Raw genomic sequence first — 12,094 nt, forward strand, 5'->3', positions numbered from 1 at the left:
GTTCTTGTTGCATTGAGTCCCTATGCAATTTCTGTGTTTCATCAACACTCCGAACATCCACAGATTACGGAAAGACTCCATATGTGCTTCGGAAACTACTAATGGTTGTCTTAGGGAACGATCAAAGCGTTGCAGTTTGAGACACTACTTTCACTGAGAAAAGACCGCATTGGGCATGTTTTATTTAATCACGATTCAATTTCTATGTTTCATCAACACTCTGAACAAACACAGATAACAGGAAGCCTCCAGATGTGCTTCGGAAACTACTACTGGTCTCCCAGGGAAAGATCAAAGTGTAGACAGTTCGAGACATTACTCCCATGGAAAAAAGTCCGCATTCTCCTTGTTGTATTCAATGCCGATGCAATTTCTGTGTTTCATCAACACTCTGGACGTCCACAGATTACAGGAAGCATCCAGATGTGCTTCGGAAACTACTACTGGTCTCCCAGGAATCGATCAAAGTGTAGGCAGATTGAGACATTACTCCCATGGAGGAAATTCCGCATGGTTCCTGTTGCATTGAGTCCCTATGCAATTTCTGTGTTTCATCAACACTCCGAACATCCACAGATTACGGAAAGACTCCATATGTGCTTCGGAAACTACTAATAGTTGTCCCAGGGAACGATCAAAGCGTTGCAGTTTGAGACACTACTTTCACTGAGAAAAGACCGCATTGGGCATGTTTTATTTAATCATTATTCAATTTCTATGTTTGATCAAAACTCTGAACGTCCACAGATTACATGAAACCTCCAAATGTGCTTCGGAAACTACTACTTGTATCCCAGGGAACGATCAAAGCGTAGACAGTTTCAGATTATTACACCCATGGAGAAAAGTCCTCATGGTGCCTGTTGTATTCAATCCCGATGGAATGTCTGTGTTTCATCAACACTCTGAACGACCAAATATTACTGAATACCTTCAGATGTGCTTCGGAAACTACTACTGGTCTCAGCGGAATAGATCAAAGCGTAGACAGTTTGAGACATTACTCCCATGGAGAAAAGTCCGCATAGTGAATGTTGTATTCAATCCCGATGCAATTTCTGTGTTTCATTAACACTCTGTACGTCCACAGATTACAGGAAGAATGCAGACGTGCTTCGGAAACTGCTACTGGTGTCCCAGGGAACGATCTAAACGTACACAGTTTGAGACATTACTCAAATGGAGAAATGTTCGCATGGTGCCTGATGTATTCAATCCCGATGCAATATCTGTTTTTCATCAACACTCTGAACGTCCACAGATTACATAATGCTTTCAATGTGCTTCGGATACTACTATTGGTCTCCCAGGAATCGATCAAAGCGTAGACAGTTTGAGACATAACTCCCATTGAGCAAAGTCCGCATGGTGCCTGTTGTATTCAATCTCGATGCAATTTCTGTGTTTCATCAACATCTGAAGGTCCACAGATTACAGAATGCCTCCAGATGTGCTTCGGAAACTACTACTGTTCTCCCCGGAATACATCAAAGCGTAGACAGTTTGAGACATTACTCCAATGGAGAAAAGTCCGCATGGTGCCTGTTGTATTCACTCTCGATGCAATTTCTGTGTTTCATCAACACTCTGAGCGTCCACAGATTACAAGAAGCTTCCAGATGTGCTTCGGAAACTACTATTGGTCTCCCATTAATTGAGCAAATCGTAAACAGTTTGAGACATTACTCCCATGAAGAAATATCCGCATATGGCCTGTTGTATTCAATCCCGATGTAATTTCTGTGTTTCATCAACACTCTGAACGTCCACAGATTACAGAATGCCACCAGATGTGCATCGGAAACTAGTACTGGTCGCCCAGGAACGATCAAAGCGTAGACGGTTTGAGACAATATTCCCATGGAGAAAAGTCCGCATGGTGCCTGTTGTATTCAAAGCCGTTGCAATTTAAGTGTTTCATCAAAACTCTGAACGTCCACAGATTACAGGAAGCATCCAGAAATGCTTCGTAAACTACTACTTTTCTCCCAGGGAACGATCAAATCGTAGGCAGTTTGAGACATTACTCCCATGAAGAAAAGTTTGTACGGTGACAGTTGTATTCAATATCAGGTGAAATATCTTTGTTTCATCAACACTTTGAACTTCCACAGATTACTGAATGCCTCTAGATGAGCTTCGGAAACTACTACTGGTCTCCCAGGAATCCACAAAGCGTAAACAATTTGAGAAATTACTCCCAATGAGGAAAGTATGCTTGGTGCCTGTTGTATTCACTGCCGATGCAATTTCTATGTTTGATCAGCACTATGAATGTCCAGAGATTACAGGAAGCCCTCAGATGTGCTTCGGAAACTACTACTGATCTCCCAGGGAACGATCAAAGCGTAGACAGTTTAAGACATTACTACCATGGAGAAAAATCAGCATTTGGCCTGTTGTATTCAATCCCGATGCAATTTCTGTGTTTCATCAACACTCTGAAGGTCCACAGATTACAGAATGCCTCCAGATGTGCTTCGGAAACTACTACTGGTCTCCCAGGAATCGATCAAATCGTAGACAGTTTGAGACCTTCCTCCCATGGAGAAAAATCCGCATTTGGCCTGTTGTATTCGATCCCGATGGAAATTCTGTGTTTTATCAACACCTTGAACGTCCACAGATTACAGAACGCTTTCAGATTTGCTTCGGAAACTATTATTGAACTCCCAGGAATCGATTAAAGCGTAGACAGTTTGAGATATTACTCCCATTGAGCAAAGTCCGCATAGTGCTTGCATTCAAGCCCGGTGCAATTTCTGTGTTTCATCAACACTCTGAAGGTCCACTGGTTACAATATGGTCCAGATGTGCTTCGGAAACTACTACTGGTCTAACAGGAATCGCTCAAATTGTAGAGAGTATGAGACATTACTCCCTATGACAAAAGTATGCTTGGAGCCTGTTGTAATCAATCCCGATGCAACTACTGTGTTTCATCAACACTCTGAACGTCCACAGATAACAGGAAGCCTCCAGATGTGCTTCGAAAGCTACTTCACGTCTCCCAGGGAATGATCAAAGCGTAGACAGTTTGAGACATTACCCATATGGAGAAAAGTGCGCATTCTCCGTGTTGTATTCAATGCCGATGAAATTTCTGTGTTTCATCAACACTCTGTACGTCCACAGATTACAGAATGCATCCAGATGTGCTTCGGAAACTACTACTGGTCTCCCAGGAATCAATCAAGACGTAGACAGTTTGAGACATTACTCCCATGGAGAAAATCCCGCATTTGGCCTGTTGTATTCAATCCCGATGGAATTTATGTGTTTCATCAAAACTCTGAACGTCCACAGATTACAGAACGCTTTCAGATGTGCTTCGGAAACTACTACTAGTCTCCCAGGGAACGATTAAACCGTAGGCTGTTTGAGACATTAAACCCATTGAGTAAAGTCCGCTGGGGGCCTTTTGTATTCAATCAGATGCTATTTCTGTGTTTCATCAACACTCTGAACGTCCACAGATTACAAGAAACTTCCAGACGTGCTGCGGAAACTACTACTGTTCTCCAAATAATCGATCAAAGCGTAGACAGATTTACGCATTACTGCCATGGAGAAAAGTCCGCATGGTGCCTGTTGCATTCAATCCCGAATAATTTCTGTGATCCATCAACACTCCGAAGGTCCACAGATTACAGAATGCCACCAGATGTGCTTCGGAAACGACTACTGGTCTTCCCGGAATAGATCAAAGCGTACGCAGTTTGAGACATTTCTCCCATGGAGAAAAGTCCGCATGGTGTGTGTTGTATTCAATCCCAATGCAATTTCGGTGTTTCATCAACACTCTGAACGTCCACAGATTACAGGAAGTCTTCAGACGAGATTCGGATACTACTACTGGTCTGTCAGGGACCAATCAAAGCGTAGTCAGTTTGAGACTTTACTCCCATTGAGCAAAGTACGCATGGTGCCTGTTGTATTCAATCCCGATGCAATTTCTGTGTTTCATCAACACTCTGAACGTCCACAGATTACGGAAAGAGTCCAGATGTGCTTCTTAAACTACTACTGGTCTCCCAGGAATCGATCAAATCGTAGACACTTTGAGACATTACTCCATTGAGCAATGTCCCCAAGGTGCCTGTTGTATTCAATCTCGATGCAATTTCTGTGTTACATCAACACTCTGAACGTCCACAGATTACAAGAAACTTCCAGATGTGCTTCGGAAACTACTACTGGTCTCCCAATTATCGATCGAAGCGTAGACCGATTGACGCATTACTTCCATGGAGAAAAGTCCGCATGGTGCCTTTCGCATTTAATCCCGATGCAATTTCTGCGATTCATCAACACTCTGAAGGTCAACAGATTACAGAATGCCTCCAGATGTGCTTCTGAAACTACTACAGGTCTCCCAGGAATCGATAAAAGCGTAGACAGTTTTAGGCATTACTCCCATGGAGAGAAGTCTGCATGGTGCCTGTTGTATTCAATACCGATGCAATTTCTGTGTTTCATCAACACTCTGAACGTCCGCAGTTTACGGAAAGAATCCAGATGTGCTTCTTAAACTACTACTGGTCTCCCAGGAATCGGTCAAATCGTAAACAGTTTGAGACATTACTCCCATTGAGCAATTTGCCCATGGTGCCTGTTGTATTCAATCTCGAAGCAATTTCTGTGTTACATCAACACTCTGAACGTCCACAGATTATAGAATGCCTCCAGATGTGCTTCGGAAACTACTACTGGTCGACCAAGAATCGATCAAATCGTAGACTGTTTGATACATTACTCACATGGAGAAAAGTCCGCATGATGCCTGTTGTATTCAATCCCGATGCAATTTCTGTGTTTCATTAACACTCTGAATGTCCAAAGATTACAGGAAGCTTACAGATGTGCTTCGGAAACTACTACTGCTCTCCCAGGAATCGGTCAATGCGCAGACAATTTGACACATTACTCCCATGGAGAAAAGTCCACATGGTGCTGTTGTACTCAATATCGATGCAATTTCAGTGTTTCATCAACACTCAGCAGGTCCACATATTACAGAATGCCTCCAGATGTGCTACGGAAACTACTACTGGTCTCCCAGGAATCAATTAAAACGTAGACTGTTTGAGACATTACGCCCATGGAAAAATGGCCGCATTGTGCCTGTTGTATTCAACAACGATGCAATATCAGTGTTTCATCAACACTTTGAACGTCCACAGATTACATAATGATTTCAGATGTGCTTTGGAAACTACTGCTGGTCTCCCAGGAATCGATCAAAGCGTAGACAGTTAGAGACATTACTCCCATTGAGCAAAGTCCGCATGGTGCCTGTTGTATACAATCTCGATATAATTTCTGCGTTTCATCAAAACTCTGAACCTCCACAGATTACAGGAAGCTTGCAGATGTGCTTCGGAAACTTTACTGGTCTCCAAGGAATCGATCAAAGCGTAGACACATTGAGACATTACTCCCATGTAGAAAAGTCCGCATGGTGCCTCTTGTATTAAGTACTGATGCAATTTCTGTGTTTTATCAACACTCTTAACGTCCACAGAATACAGTAACAATCAAGATGTGTTTCAGAAACTACTACTGGTCTCCTAGGGAACGATCAATGCGTAGACACTTTGAGACATTACTCCCATGGAGAAAAGTCCTCATGGTGCCTGTTGTATTCAATCCCGAGAGAATTTTTGTGTTTCATCAACACTCTGAACGTCCACAGGTTACAGAATGATTCCAGATGTGCTTCGGAAGCTACTACTGGTCTCCCAGGGAACGTTCAAAGCGTAGGCGGTTTGAGACATTACTCCCATGGAGAAAAGTCCGCATGGTGCCTGTTTATTCAATGTCCATGCAATTTCTGTGTTTCATCAACACTCTGAACGTCCACAGATTACAGGGTGCCTCTGGATGGGCTTCGGAAACTACTACTGGTCTCACAGGAATCGATCAAACCGTAGACTGTTTGAGACAGACCTCCCATGGAGAAAAGTATGCATGGTGCCTGTTGTACTTAATCTCGATGCAATCTCTGTGTTTCATCAACACTCTGAAGGTCCACAGAATACAGAATGCCTCCAAATGTGCATGGGAAAACACTACTGGCCTCCCAGGATCGAACAAAGCGTAGACTCTTTGAGACAATACTCCCATGGAGTAAAGTCCGCATGGTGCCTGTTGCATTCAATCCCGATTCAATTTCTGTGTTTCATCAACACTCTGAAGGTCCTCTGATTACAGAATGCCTCCAGGTCTCAAGGGAATCTATAATAGCGAAGACAGTTTGAGACATTACTCACATGGACAAAAGTCTGCATAGTGCCTGTTGTATTCAATGCCGATGCAATTTCTGTGTTTCATCAACACTGTGAACGTCCACAGATTAAAGGGAGCCTTTGGATGGGCTTCGTAAACTACTACTGGTCTCCCAGGGAACGATCCAAGCGATGACAGTTTGAGACAGTACTCTCACGAGAAAAGTCCGCATTGTGCTTGTTTTATTCAGTCCCGATGAAGTATCTGTGTTTCATCAACACTCTGAAGGTCCACAGATTACAGGAAGCTTGCAGATGTGCTTCGGAAGCTACTGCTGGTCTCCAAGGAATCGATCAAAGCGTAGGCACATTGAGACATTACTCCCATGGAGAAAAGTCCGCATGGTGCCTCTTGTATTAAGTACTGATGCAATTTCTGTGTTTTATCAACACTTTTAACGTCCACAGAATACAGTAAGCCTCCAGATGTGCTTCCGAAACTACTACTGGTCTCCTAGGGAACGATCAATGCGTAGACACTTTGAGACGTTACTCCCATGGAGAAAAGTCCTCATGGTGCCTGTTGTATTCAAACGCGATAGAATTTTTGTGTTTCATCAACACACTGGACGTCCACAGATTACAGAATGACTCCAGATGTGCTTCGGAAACTACTACTGGTCTCCCAGGGAACGTTCAAAGCGTAGGCGGTTTGAGACATTACTCCCATGGAGAAGAGTCCGCATGGTGCCTGTTTATTTAATGTCTATGCAATTTCTTTGTTTCATCAACACTCTGAACGTCCACAGATTACAGGGTGCCTCTGGATGGGCTTCGGAAACTACTACTGGTCTCACAGGAATCGATCAAACCGTAGACTGTTTGAGACATTACTCCCATGGAGAAAATTATGCATGGTGCCTGTTGTACTTATTCCCGATGCAATTTTTGTGTTTCATCAACACTCTTAACGTCCACAGATTACAGGAAGCTTCCTGATGTGCTTCGATAATTTAAACTGGTCTTCCAGGGAACGATCAAAGCGTAGACAGTTTGAGACATTACTCCCATGGAGAAAAGTCCGCATGGTGCTTGTTGTATTGAATCCCGATTGCAATTTCTTTCTTTCATCAACACTCTGAATGTCCACAGATTACAGAATGCCTCCAGATGTGCTTCGAAAACCACTACTGGTTTCCCAGGTATCGATCGAAGCGTAGACTGTTTGAGACATTACTCACATGGAGAAAAGTCCGCATGGTGCCCGTTGTATTCAATAAAGATGCAATTTCTGTGTTTCATCAACACTCTGAACATCCACAGATTACAGGAAGCCTCCGGATTTCCTTCTGAAACTACTACTGGTCTCCCAGGGAACGATCAAAGCGTAGACGGTTTGAGACATTACTCCTATGCAGAAAATGCCGCATGGTGCCGGTTGTATTCAATCTCGATGCAATTTCTGTGTTTCATCAACACTCTGAAAGTCCACAGATTACAGGAAGCCTCTGGATGGGCTTCGGAAACTACTACTGGTCTCCTATTGAACGATCAAAGCGTTGACAGTATGTGACATAACTCCCATGGAGAAAAGTCCGAACTGTGCATGTTGTATTCAATCCCGATGCAATTATTGTGTTTCATCAACACTCTGAACGTCCACCGATTACAGAACGCATACAGATGTGCTTCAGAAACTACTACTGGTCTCCCAGGAATCGATCATAGCGTAGACAGATTTTGGCATTACTCCCTATGACAAAAGACTGCATCGTGCCTGTTCTATTCAATCCCGATGAAATTTCTGTGTTTCATCAACACTCTTAAAGTTCACAGATTACAGGAAGCCTCCAAATGTGCTTCGCAAACTACTACTGGTCTCCCAGGAAACGATCAAAGCGTAGACAGTTTGAACCATTACTCCAATGGAGAAAAGTCCGCATGGTGCCAGTTGCATTCAATCCCGATGAAATTCATGTGTTTCATCCACACTCTGAACGTCGACATATTGTAGGAAGCCTCCAGATGTGCTTCGGAAACTACTACTGGTCTCCCAGAAATCGATCAAAGCGTAGACAGTTTGAGACATTACTCCCAATGAGCAAAGTCTGCATGGCGCCTCTTGTATTCAATACCGATGCAATGTCTGTGTTTGATCAACACTCTGAACGTCCACAGATTACAGAAAGTTTCCAGATGTGCTTCGGAAACTACAACTGGTCTCCTAGGGAACGATCAAAGCGTAGACTGTTTTACACATTACTCCAATTGAGCAAAGTCCGCATGGTGCCTGTTGTATTCAATCTCGATGCAATTTCTGTGTTTCATAAACACTCTGATCGTCCACAGATTACAGGAAGCCTGCAGACGTGTTTCGGAAACTACTACTGGTCTCAAAGGACTCGATCAAAGCGTAGACATATTGAGACATAACTCCCATGGAGAAAATTCCGCATAGAGCCTGTTGTATTCAGTCCCGATGCAATTTCTATGTTTCATCAACACTCTGAACGTCCGCAGTTTACAGGAAGCCTGAAGACGTGCTTCGGAAACTACTACTCTGGTCCCAGGTAACGATCAAAGCGTAGACAGTATGAGACATTACTCCCATGGAGAAAAGTCCGAACTGTGCATGTTGTATTCAATCCAAATGCAAATTCAGTGTTTCATCAACACGCTTAACGTTCTCAGATTCCAGGAAGCCTCCAAATGTGCTTCAGAAACTACCACTGGTCTCCTAGGGAACGATCAATGCGTAGACACTTTGAGACATTACTCCCATGGAGAAAAGTCCACATGGTGCCTGTTGTATTCAATCCCGATTCAATTTCTGTGTTTCATCAACACTCCGATGGTCCTCTGATTACAGAATACCTCTAGATGTGCTTCGGAAACTACTACAGGTCTCAAAAGCAAACGATAAAAGCGAAGACAGTTTGAGACATTACTCCCATTGAACGAAGTCCGCATGGTGCCTGCTGTATTTAATCCCGATGCAATTCCTTTGTTTCATTAACACTCTGAACGTCCAAAGATTACAGGAATTTTCCAGATGTGCTTCGGAAACTACTACTGCTGTTCCAGGAATCGATTAAAACGTAGACAGTTTGAGACATTACTCCCATGTAGAAAAGTCCGTATGGTGACTGTTGTATTCAATCCCGACACATTTTCTGTGTTTCATCAACACTCTGAACGTCCACAGATTACGGAAAGACTCCAGATGTGCTTCTTAAACTACTACTGGTTTCCCAGGGAACGATTAAAGCGTATACAGTTTGAGACATTACACCGATGGTGAAAAGTCCTCATGGTGCTTGTTGTATTCAATCGCGATGGAATTTCTTTGTTTCATCAACACACTGCACGTCCACAGATTACAGAATGCCACCAGATGTGCTTCAGAAACTACTACTGGTCTCCCAAGTATCGATCAAAGCGTAGACGGTTTGAGACATTACTCCTATGGAGGAAAGTCCGCATGGTGCGTGTTGTATTCAATGCCGATGCAATTTCTGTGTTATATCAAGACTCTGAAAGTCCACAGATTACAAGAAGCCTCCAGATGTTCTTCGGAAACTACTACTGGTCTCCCAGGATTCGATTAAAGCGTACACAGTTTGAGACATTACTCCCATTGAGCAAAGTCCGCATTGTGCCTTTTGTATTCAATCTTGATGCAATTTCTTTGTTTCATCAACACTCTGCACGTCCACAGATTACAGGAAGCTTCCAAATGTGCTTCAGAAACTTCTACTGGTCTCACAGGAATCGATCAAAGCGTAGACAGTATGAGACATTACTCGCATGGAGAAAAGTCCGAACTGTGCGTGTCGTATTCAATCCCGATGCCATTTCTGTGTTTCATCAACACTCTGAACGTCCACAGATTACAGGAAGCCTCCAGATGTCCTTTGGAAACTACTACTGGTCTCCCAGGGAACGATCAAAGCGTAGACGGTTTGAGACATTACTCCTATGCAGAAAAGTCCGCATGGTGCGTGTTGTATTCAATGCCGATGCAATTTCTGTGTTTCATCAACACTCTGAACATTCACAGATTACAGGGAGCCTCTGGATGTCCTTCGGAAACTACAGCTGGTCTCCCAGGGATCGATCAAAGCGTAGACGGTTTGAGACAGTACTCCTATGCAGAAAAGTCCGCATGGTGCCTGTTGTAATTAATGAAGATGCAATTTCTGTGTTTCATCAACACTCTGAACGACCACAGAATACAGGAAGCCTACAGATGTCCTTCGGAAACTACAGCTGGTCTCCCAGGGATCGATCAAAGAATAGACGGTTTGAGACAGTACTCTTATGCAGAAAAGTCCACATGGTGCCTGTTGTTTTCAACCCCGATGCAATTTATGTGTTTCATCAACGCTCTGAACGTCGACAGATTGTAGAAAGCCTCCAGATGTGCTTCGGAAACTGCTACTGATCTCCTAGGGAACAATCAAAGCGTACACAGTGTGAGACGTTACTCCCATGGAGAAAAGGCTGCATTGTGCCTGTTGTATTCAATCCCGATACAATTTCTATGTTTCATCCACACTCTGAACGTCCACAGGTTACAGGAAGCCTTCAGATGCGCTTCGGAAACTACTACTGGTCTCCCAGGGAACTATTAAAGCGTAGACAGTTTGAGACATTATTCCCATTGAACAAAGTCCACATGGTGCCTGTTGTATTCAATCCCGATATAATTTCCGTGTTTCATTAACACTCTGATCGTCCACAGATTACAGGAAGAATGCAGACGTGTTTCGGAAACTACTACTGGTCTCAAAGCACTCGATCAAAGCGTAGACATATTGAGACATAACTCCCATGGAGAAAATTCCGCATGGAGCCTGTTGTATTCAGTCCCGATGCAATTTCTATGTTTCATCAACACTCTGAACGTCCGCAGTTTACAGGAAGCCTGAAGACGTGCTTCGGAAACTACTACTCTGGTCCCAGGTAACGATCAAAGCGTAGACAGTATGAGACATTACTCCCATGGAGAAAAGTCCGAACTGTGCATGTTGTATTCAACCTAAAGGCAATTTCAGTGTTTCATCAACACGCTTAACGTTCTCAGATTCCAGGGAGCCTCCAAATGTGCTTCAGAAACTACCACTGGTCTCCTAGGGAACGATCAATGCGTAGACACTTTGAGACATTACTCCCATGGAGAAAAGTCCACATGGTGCCTGTTGTATTCAATCCCGATTCAATTTCTGTGTTTCATCAACACTCCGATGGTCCTCTGATTACTGAATGCCTCTAGATGTGCTTCGGAAACTACTACAGGTCTCAAAAGCAAACGATAAAAGCGAAGACAGTTTGAGACATTACGCACATGGAGAAAAGTCTGCGTGGTGCCTGTTGTATTCAATCGAGTTGATTTCTGTGTTTCACCAACACTCTGAAGGTCCACAGACTATAGAATGCCTCCAGATGTGCTTCGGAAACTACTACTAATCGACCAAGAATCGATCAAATCGTACACAGTTTGAGACATTACTCCCATGGAGTAAAGTCCGCATGGTGCCTGTTCTATTCAATCCCGATTCAATTTCTGTGTTTCATCAACACTCCGATGGTCCTCTGATTACAGAATGCCTCCAGATGTGCTTCGGAACTACTACAGGTCTCAAAAGGAAACGATAAAAACGAAGACAGTTTGAGACATTACGCACATGGAGAAAAGTCTGCGTGGTGCCTGTTGTATTCAATCCAGTTGATTTCTGTGTTTCACCAACACTCTGAAGGTCCACAGACTATAGAATGCCTCCAGATGTGCTTCGAAAACTACTACTGGTCTGTTAGGGAACAATCAAAGCGTAGAGAGTGCGAGACATTACTCCCATGGAGAAACG

This window comes from Schistocerca gregaria, chromosome 8, assembly GCF_023897955.1.
Source record: "Schistocerca gregaria isolate iqSchGreg1 chromosome 8, iqSchGreg1.2, whole genome shotgun sequence".
NCBI lineage: Eukaryota > Metazoa > Arthropoda > Insecta > Orthoptera > Acrididae > Schistocerca > Schistocerca gregaria.